Source organism: Botryllus schlosseri, chromosome 15 (genome assembly GCF_051294905.1).
Source record: "Botryllus schlosseri isolate E-star chromosome 15, Bs_hap1, whole genome shotgun sequence".
In the NCBI taxonomy this organism is placed as follows: domain Eukaryota; kingdom Metazoa; phylum Chordata; class Ascidiacea; order Stolidobranchia; family Styelidae; genus Botryllus; species Botryllus schlosseri.
In genome coordinates, this window is record NC_137250.1 from 11124636 (window position 1) to 11134787 (window position 10152).

Below are 10152 nucleotides of genomic sequence, written 5' to 3' on the forward strand. Positions count from 1 at the left end.
ACCAATCCGAAGACACATGTATTTACACTTCAACGACACAGAATAATTGTGACAATTGACGCAGCTTGCTTTGTGAAAGGTTTTCAACTTCTGGTAACAAGTCAGATGAAACAAGAATCAGACCCTATTCAAAATGGACGTCCGAAATACGTGATCTTAGCTTGCTCTTCGTGAATTTCATTGTTCAAACTATTGTTCACATGCGTACGTGCTTCCAAAAATCGATGCAATTTCTTTTGCATTGCTGGTCAAGCGGGGATAAAGACCAATTTCAAGAACGTACTCTTTGTCAAAGTCATGCAGCGATATGCTCTTTGTATGAGATTTGTCATTCAATTCAACTGCATCGCATTTCAGAAAGGCCCATTTGAAATTTTCATGCAATGGTATCGGCGTCCACATTAAACAGAGTACTGAATAGTCAGAATTGATTTTGTAGAGAAGAAATGTCGGAAAAGCGAGTGAATGTTTAGTAGTTAAATTGTGTATCACTGTTACAAATGTCGTGTTGGTACTAGGTTTTCTCTCCTCCAGTATAGGAAAGTGAGCATAATTTTCTTTGTGCTGTTGACATTTCCAGAGTCACAGATTTGTTTTGAATGCGCCTCAACATCTCATGTATGTAGTTGTTTTCCCCCTGAAGTTGCAAGTTCAATTTGTTCAGATGTGACGTTCAATGTACCAGGAAAGAAAGATGAAATACCCATTTTCGATTACAAGATTATGAGTCGGCGATATTTGTGTTTTCGAGGAAAGTTGCTATTTCATTTCTCAGTTCATACACTCGTGTAAGCATAGCTGCTCGACTTAATAAGCGAACATGACAGATATAGGCCTACATGACATCGCCATATTGATTCTCTGCTTCTAGTAATATCTGGCGTCTTGGCACACAATGCCTTCTGGAAAATTAAACTATAGACAGGCTAACTAATATACGGAGGCTAGTTATCTATAATTGAATAGTTTGAGATTCCGTCATTGCGTCTGAGATGCTCCAAGCGTTTTTGAAGCAAAGGAAGAACACCTTTACTGTCGCACCCCGTTAGAGTGATAAACCCTTTAAAAAAGCATGGAACACCTTCGGTTGCGAGATACACCCGATTGATAAGCACTGATCCAGTCTAGTCTATCTCCAATTCTCCATCTCCTACTTCAACCACCTTCGTTTTATGGCGTAACAATAGACTAATACGATGTAGGCTACTATTATATCATAGTGTCCTATATGGTGTCGACACAAGCAAATCGCACGGTTCAATGAAATTGTATCACGTCACAGTTTCCATTTGGCTACAGGCAATTTGACGGTGATTTTTGACCGGCTTGCCGAGCATTAAATTTGATGAATCGGGTATCAATCGAAAGCTGACTCTGCACTGATTACGAAAATATAAATTTTATTCCGCTCGCGGGCCTGGAACCCCCACAATCAGCCCCCAATTATTCATTGTCGAGTAGATTAGCAGTGTGACGCAACAATGCTGTCTGGCGAAGCGAGAAACTAGCTCAAGAGCAAGGATGCGGCCGAGCGGCGAGAGTGGGATCAGCTGACGTCGCGGCAATAGCGATGTGCAAACGCGCCACAGAGAAACGCTGCGCTGTTGATACTTTTTCTATGCGTTTCAGTACAAGCGAGCACACACCAGCCTTTCCTTGACTTGTAAGGGTAGAACTGGGTCCACAGAATGTATTGGGGCCCTACCAATTTTCGCGCAATATCCTTCAGCTGATAAAGATATGTAGGCTACGTCTAAGTAGTCTACATTGAATATGTCAGATTATTATGATATCGATTGCCTTAGCCCGCTTGTTGCGTAGGGCTCCAGAGACACGTCGCGCTGTTGATGGCGGGTGTCGATACTTTCTCTAGTCGCTTTTATGGTTAAGTGTGAGCAAGGAGCATTGAGCATACATTACAAGCTTTTATTTGATCCGTATGGGTATGACTTGGTCCGCGAATGCAGCAGGTAAAATGTTGATTGTTGAATAAAGTTTAACAGCAGGAGTGTCGAATTAAACTGGTATCGCTGTCCGGATTCAATCCGTTACTAGAAAGCTTGCGGGCCATACCTGCCTAATGATTCCAAAATGTTACCACCAAATTCATACCTTTGTTTTTCACTGGAATATATCTGATATCACTATAAACGTTGACGTTGGAATTTGGTTTAGCATTTTTCAATCACCAAATAGTTTTTTTGAATGCCGGGGACCTTTTGCGTCAAAAGTAATACAGTGGTATCACATATATTTGAAATATATTCATTCTGTAGCCTGTATATATATTCCTAATGAAACTTACGTAAAACGGATTTGCAGTATTTTTTTCGCATCTGTGAATAACTAAATGTCCATTGTCCATTCGGCCCAACAGAGTTTGCACTTTTTCGCCTTCTCGGAATTTGGCAAGGTCACCGACGTGGTGCTTATGGGGACTAGAGTGAAAACTCAACACTGTAGTTGTATTACTACAATATGATATATTTACATTATCTAAATTTACTGTCTTGAGTGAATCTTATTACTTGAAAGTATATTTTTCTTACTAGAAATATCTCTAACAGCTGAAGGATTGCGCGAAAATTGGTAGGGACCAAATACATTCTGCGGACCCAGTTCTACCATTACAAGTCAAGGAAAGGCTGGTGTGTGCTCGCTTGTACTGAAACGCATAGAAAAAGTATCAACAGCGCCACGCATCTCTGGAGCCCTACGCAACAAGCGGGCTAAGGCAATCGATATCATAATAATCTGACATATCCAATGTAGACTACTTAGACGTAGCCTGCATATCTCTATCAGCTGAAGGATATTGCGCGAAAATTGGTACGGCCCTAATACATTCCGTGGACCCAGTTCTACCCTTACAAGTCAAGGAAAGGCTGGTGTGTGCTCGCTTGTACTGAAACGCATAGAAAAAGTATCAACAGCGCAGCGTTTCTGTGGCGCGGTTGCACATTGCTATTGCCGCGACGTCAGCTGATCCCACTCTCGCCGCTCGGCCGCATCCTTGCTCTTGAGCTAGTTTCTCGCTTCGCCAGACAGCATTGTTGCGTCACACTGCCAATCTACTCGACAATGAATAATTTGGGGCAGATTGTGGGGGTTCCAGGGCCATGAGTGGAATAAAATTTATATTTTCGCAAGCAGTACAGCGTCAGCTTTCGATTGATACCCGATTCATCAAATTTAATGCTCGGCAAGTCGGTCAAAAATCACCGTCAAATTGCCTGTAGCCAAATGGAAACTGTGACGTGATACAATTTCATTGAACCGTGCGATCTGCTTGTGTCGACACCATATAGGACACTATGATTATATCGTAGCAATGCCGCATTTTTTTCATGCGGCGCTGCACTGCAGATTGAAACTCATTATGAAGCGGCGGGCCGTATTCTTGTGATAACTAATTATTATGTCGCGGGCCGGACGATTTCACTTGGCGGGCCGGATCCGGCCCGCGGGCCGTAGGTTGCCGACCCTTGAATGTACATTGTACAGCAAACAGATTTTACTCAAAAGCCGGTATTGGGCTCCATTGATTTTGACGATGTTCCATACCGAGATCGGTCATGACATTTGGCACAGTAAGTCTTAATGTTACTATGGGAACTATGTGGGTGGTAATTTCGTTTCCAAAGTCGAGTGAGAGCTGACTCTTCATTTATCGCTAACAGATTTACGCAAAAGCCGTTATTGGTCTCTATTGATTTTAACGATGTTCCATACCCAGATCTGTCATGAGCTTTTGCACGGTATGTCTTGATTTTAGTATCGAACGCGGTGCCAAGTCTTAAAGTTGACACTCAATGATTGAGGCAGTTATTTCGTTTTCGAGGTCGAATATGGTAGAGATGCGCGCTGATCTGATACTTAGCCTACCTACATCATTGCGGATCTCACGCAAAAGCCGGTGTCTGTCTGTATGCTAATCTAGTCTGCGTTCCATAACGAGATCGGTGATGAATTGATGATATTTCCAATGGTATATCTCGATGATCGCATGAAACAGCTAACTAAGATTCTCGGTTTGCATTCAAATATTCACATAATTTTATGTTCGCCAATGTGCATTTCACTGTGAAATTGTGGCCTTCAAACCATTTGCTTACAATCCCCTGTCAAATGCGATGGCTATATCATTTTCGATGTCGGCTAACAGCTGATCATTCGATCAGCCTATTCCTCGATCTATTTTACTCAAAGTTCGGTGTTCGTCTGTTTGTATTGATTTTGATAGTGTACCATGCCGGAATGGGTTATGAGTTTGCGAATGCTACTTCTCGATGATTTCATGTAACAGTATGCTAAGTTTACGGCTTCCATTCATGTATTTATTGATTAATATATTTTCCAACGGCGATTTCGCAGCAGACTTATAGACAGGAAGCCGTATGTGTTGCGTCACAATCTCCAGTTTCAAGGCCAAAATGTACTATGTTGTTCCGAGACCGAAGTTCCGAGGCTGCTGTCCTTAGTTCTTCAAAGACCATTCAAATTGATGTTCCGGATTCAATATGACAGGCCCAATCTATGAGATAACAATTGCGTATGTGTCCGAAGTCGTTGACCTTTGCAGTTAGGCTTACGCAATCTCTCGAGTTCTAGTCATTGGAATTAGTCTGGTCAAGTCAAGTGCGAACATGATTCGTATTGAATCTTTGCTCCGTACGTAGGCTAGTTTACGCAGTTGCCTTTAGAGCGAAAATTAGAGGTCTAGAAATTGTCCAGTCCATTGATCCAATCGTACGCCGGGTACAAGGGCGTAGCCAGAAAAAATATTTGGGAGGGGCGGAAAATTCGATGACGTAAATGAACGTTAAAGATAAAGTAAAATAGCTAAAAACGATGGACTTGGGCCCTTATTGGATGATTAACATAACATCTGGGGCGATCGTTATATATATATATTATATATTCCATACACAGACATGATGTGATAGTATGTCGATTGTGGAAAACCCCGACGACCACACCTTCGCGCGAAGCGCAAAAATTTTTTTGATTAATGAATGAAATTGGTTCATTATATTGTTATTTGCATATTGCAAATACGTTTCCATTATCAGATTTGCCGACAGGGCTGATAGAAGTCAAAGAGTCGGGGGGGGGGGGGGCTTAATTATACATCTTGAACTATAATATGTTCCATATGAACTACATATGAATGTTGATGAACTTTTTTTACTCTTCCGATAGGAGTGAAAACAATACTTATATTTATACGTATCGAAATCAATAACAATTATGACATGAAGTTTTCTGATGGATACCCGACCTAGCCGCGCGAAATATTGCACATTATATAGAACGATCTACGAAAAATGTGGCTCTACCCTGGCTACGCCAATGCGTCGGAACTGATATTTTAGTCGTCAAAATCCCAAATTTCGCGGTCAAGTTAAACAAAATTTGGTTATTTGGTTTTGGTAATTTATTTTTTGATAATATTAGTAATTTCGAGAATTAACCCGCAGGTCACTCAAAACCTTCTCGCGGGCAACGGGTTGGCCGCCCCTGTTCTAGAGAATGTGCAGAACGTAATTTTTTTTGGATAAATGAAGGAATAATTTGATCAATAATATTGGTGCGTCTGTATGAACAAGTGGTGTCCATGTCCATTCTTATCACTTCGTTGAAGCACGGTTAGTTCGTAACCTCTGGTACAGATTGACGCTATACCTTAAAGATTGAAATCGCTGATACAAATCAGACCAATTAAAAAACCTCCTTTGATCAGACTCGTTCAATTTCCAATTAGCAGTTTTTAACGTGAAGTGGTGATATTTTCTTGTGCCATGCAGTCGCATTTATGTTGGAGGGGCCTTATTGCAGGGACAGGATCATTAGGCGCCATGCAACCATTAAGCACCCGAAAATGTTTCTCGAAGGCTTTTGGAATACATGGGTCGGTTTTATGGCCGACAATCATTTTGGGAGCGCACTTTGCGGAGTCGCATGTAGCCTATACTTTATATATCTTCGTGTGTCCCGGAACGGAAGTTGCCGGAGTCAACAGTTCCCAACTCCCATACTGAACTGACACTCCTAAAGACTCAATCAACCCAACAACCTCGGGCTACTCTAGTGTATCTACTGGTACTGTTGTATTTTCATAATAGAGAATGCAGCTAAACTCTACAATGGGTATTTGCGGAAGAGTTCGTGATACCGATGATAAAATTAAGACATGAATGGACAAGAAATCGCGCAAAGCGCGAAGAAAAATTTTAGGTTACATACATCTGCCCCAAATACTGAAATATCTATTCAAATATCTATTCAAAAATTTGGGGGGGGGGCGACCGCCCCTTTCGCCCCTCCCTGGCTACGCCAGTGGCCGGGTACCTCCGCTTTGGTTGCCTATCACCTGGTCGTAACTCGTAACCACCAGCTCAGTGGTCGTAACCAGACATGGGGTAATCGCGATTAGTAATCGTAATCGATTACGACGATCACAGCATTTTCAAGTAATCGTAATCGCAATCGATTACATTCGATAAAAATCCAAAGTAATCGTAATCGTAATCGACTACTTCACATATCTAATCGATTTCTTTGTGAAAGAACGATTACTTTATATTTGTACAATGAATATCACATAACCGAACATTCGTGAACAATGAAGAGATATTATACCAGGTTATTGATAGCGCAAGCGGCTGATTGTCAAACGCCACTGCTCATTATTACGCCATAAGTATTAGCTTTGCTCGTCCTTGCGTAAGAAGTATCCACACGTAGTAAATATATATTCGATGTACATTGTTGTGTGATTGTTAGAACAGAGTCAGCCATGCTGTATATCAGGTTATCAATACACTCCAGACGCCACTACCTCGCAGCAATATAATAATCACCACTCTGCCTAGTTTCAAATAGTAACTTATGTATTGATGTTTGGCTATACTTATAGTTAAATGCAGTTTGACCGTTGCTGCTTGGCGAGCAGTAGGCCTATCTATGTAGTATACGATGTATTGTGCGTACACCGGACAAAGATTTGAAGTTTTGTACTCGTCAAATAAAACATTACGATGGTTAAAATCAACAGCTGCGTTTATATATCATAACCGAGCCGTTCTTTGCCGTTTCTCGTAACGGCATAACGGCAGCTTGCAGTATCTGTATTGAGTGGAAGGTAGAATTTTAAGTTCAGTTTATCATATTCTCATATGATTACTTGAAACGGGCGCCAATCGTTATTTCACAATTCTTCACTCGACATTTATACCTGTCGCCATAGTCGTCCGCTTATACACCATGTTAGCGTGGGTGGTAGGTACAATCAGCAGGACCAAAACAGCAATTCGTCCCCCACTTCAAACGTTGGTATTGGTAAGGTTGTAACCAAGTAACAATGTTCCGAGTCACAAGTCAATCTCACTTTTATAGTTTTGACTCGAGTCAAGTCGAGTCATTTTCAATTCACTCCCGAGTCAAGTCCTAGTCCAAGTCAGCTGGTATTGTGTCGAGTCCGAGTCATATTTTTTTACTCAAGTCGTTATGTTCACAGATCAGTTTTCTGATCAATCCGGTTCAACCCACTTTTTTCAACTCTGCTCGAGTGATATAGAATGGCTCGTATTCATAATATAGTAATTTTCATCAGTTTTCACAGTTTACGGCCCTATTTCCAATTATCAGGACTGATAGACGAAATACAAATAATGTGGTAACTTTACTATTCTTCGAAGTTACATGGAATGTCTGTCTTGGCCGTTCTAGTCTCGAGTCATATGACTTGATGCGAGTCAATACAAAAAATGACTCGAGTCAAGTCTAGTCACCAAAAAATCGCTACTCGAGTCGAGTCATGACTCGAGTCATTACAACCCTGGGTATTGGGGCCCCATAGGGGGGTCAGTTTTCAAGTCGATGACTGAATTTCGTCAATAATATTGGTAATTGCATTATATTGCTATTCATTCAGATTTACCGGTAGAGCTGGGGGCAAGTAATTCATAATTATAGCATCTGGTATGTTGTTATAATTTCATTATTTTATGTTGTTAATTCGTGATCTCTCGTCTTTTATATAATCAAAAGATACTGTAGTCGCCCAAACGTAGCAGACTAAAGGAAAAACATTCGTGAGACGCACACACAAATTGTCATGTCTTCATTCCTCAGTGCCCCAGGTGGCATTTGCATTGTTGGGGCTCAGATTTGAAGGACCGGACTATTCGTCACGCCCACAGAGCGCGGCTACTGACAATGGACACATACCCAAAGTTTTGGCCAAGGTCATTCTTTGGTAGCACACTTTGTGGAGTTGCATGTAGGCCGAAATTACATACGTCTTTTGGTGTGTCGTGGCGGGGTAATAACCGCCACCGAAATGCCTATTCCTATAAATTATGCATGCTTTTTTTCTTAAGGGGGAGAGGTATGCATTTCAAAATAAGCTATTTAGAGACATTAAATCCCGAAGTTCGAAGAAAATTTTCAAGTTAAATAACTCTCTTGAAAATATGTTGATTTATGAAATACTTTTGAGTCCCCTTAGAGCTCGCTCCCGGTCCTATTGGGGAGTTTGGGGTGTGGCAGTTACGGACCTGGCAAGAATGCAAATCGTTGGGTGCGACGAATAGTCCTGCATAAAGGTGGGCAATGGGTGCATTATGACGCAACAGACAAATGACGTATGATTTATAAGGAAAGTTGTTATCTCATTAGACCTTTTCATCGCAAGCCTTCCAATATCTCTTCTGAAATTAGTTCTAAGAAGCAAAACAAATGTAATCGTGAGTAATCGTGATTACTTTTGAAAAGTAATCGTAATCGACTACTTCCTGATTTGGCTGTAATCGTAATCGTAATCGTAATCGCGGGATTCACAAGTAATCGTAATCGCAATCGATTACATTCGCGAAGTAATCACCCCATGTCTGGTCGTAACACACCAGGATCGTGTACGAAACACTTTCGGACGGACTTAGAAAAATTAGGGCCTATCGATTTGCGTAATCTCTAACTCTACCATGAAATCATAACGCATGCTACTAAGGATGACCTGATAATTGATTCGTGGCATAGGGACGGTTCTTAGTTCACGTACATTATGTAAAATAATCCTTTGATTAAAAAAAATGAATAAAACATTTGCTACCACACTTCAAGTCACGGCTCACCGGCAAACCTCTCGCGGCACCTACGTTAAAATCACTGTTGTCGGGAAATTCATGTGACCGTCATATTAAAGTTACTTTTTTACGTTGGAAAACGCCATTGTGACGTCATGTTGATAAAAGTCGCTCGCAGCCCTTGCCCCACCACCCGATATTGTCACGAGCCGCCACTGGTAATTTGTAATTGAGCTGTATTTAATCATTACATTTTTTCATGAAATTGTTATTGAACCATTTCTATTGTTTTTGTTTTTTGTGTAATTGTAATTGTATTTTAATAAAAATTTTGCTCAATTACAATTTCAATTACATTGTATGGGAACCTAACAATCACAACATAAAATAATCAATCAATCATTTATGCGTCACACCAGTGAAAACCCGCTACGGACCAGGATGACGACGATGGGTCAGCAAAGGTCTAGGCCTTAAGTACACACTGTGTACTACACAGTCGCCACCTGTAATAACTAATAATTAGCCTATTTAGATCGGCGTTCTATGCGTGCCGCGTTATAACTAGATAATTCAGCCATGCTAAACTGTTTCCAATACTTCAGTAGCAACAGAAAACTTTGTGAATTACAATATAGGCTAAACCAGTGGTTCTCAAACTGGGGGGCGTGCACCCCTTGGGTGGCGTGAAAGCATCTGAAGTGGGCGCGAAGCTCCGGTAAACTGACATTTTTTCCGCGCTTGGCGCGATTCACCGCCATTTCATAGTTATTTTCCTATGTATAGTCCAAATTTCATATTGGAGAATTCTTTCAGGGTAGTAATGACTCGAGTCATGACTCGATTCGAGTCAGAATCGGGTCACGATTTTTTGATGACTCGACTTGACTCGAGTCATTTTCTCAAAGTACGGAAATGACTCGACTCGAATCAATCTGTGTATTGTAGGACGCCCTGCGCCCTCTCACGGTTCATACACTTTGTAAGATACAACATCATTATGGTACATCGCCCATATCTGTATATCACGTGACTTATATCTTTCTTCTCGCTACCACGTGAC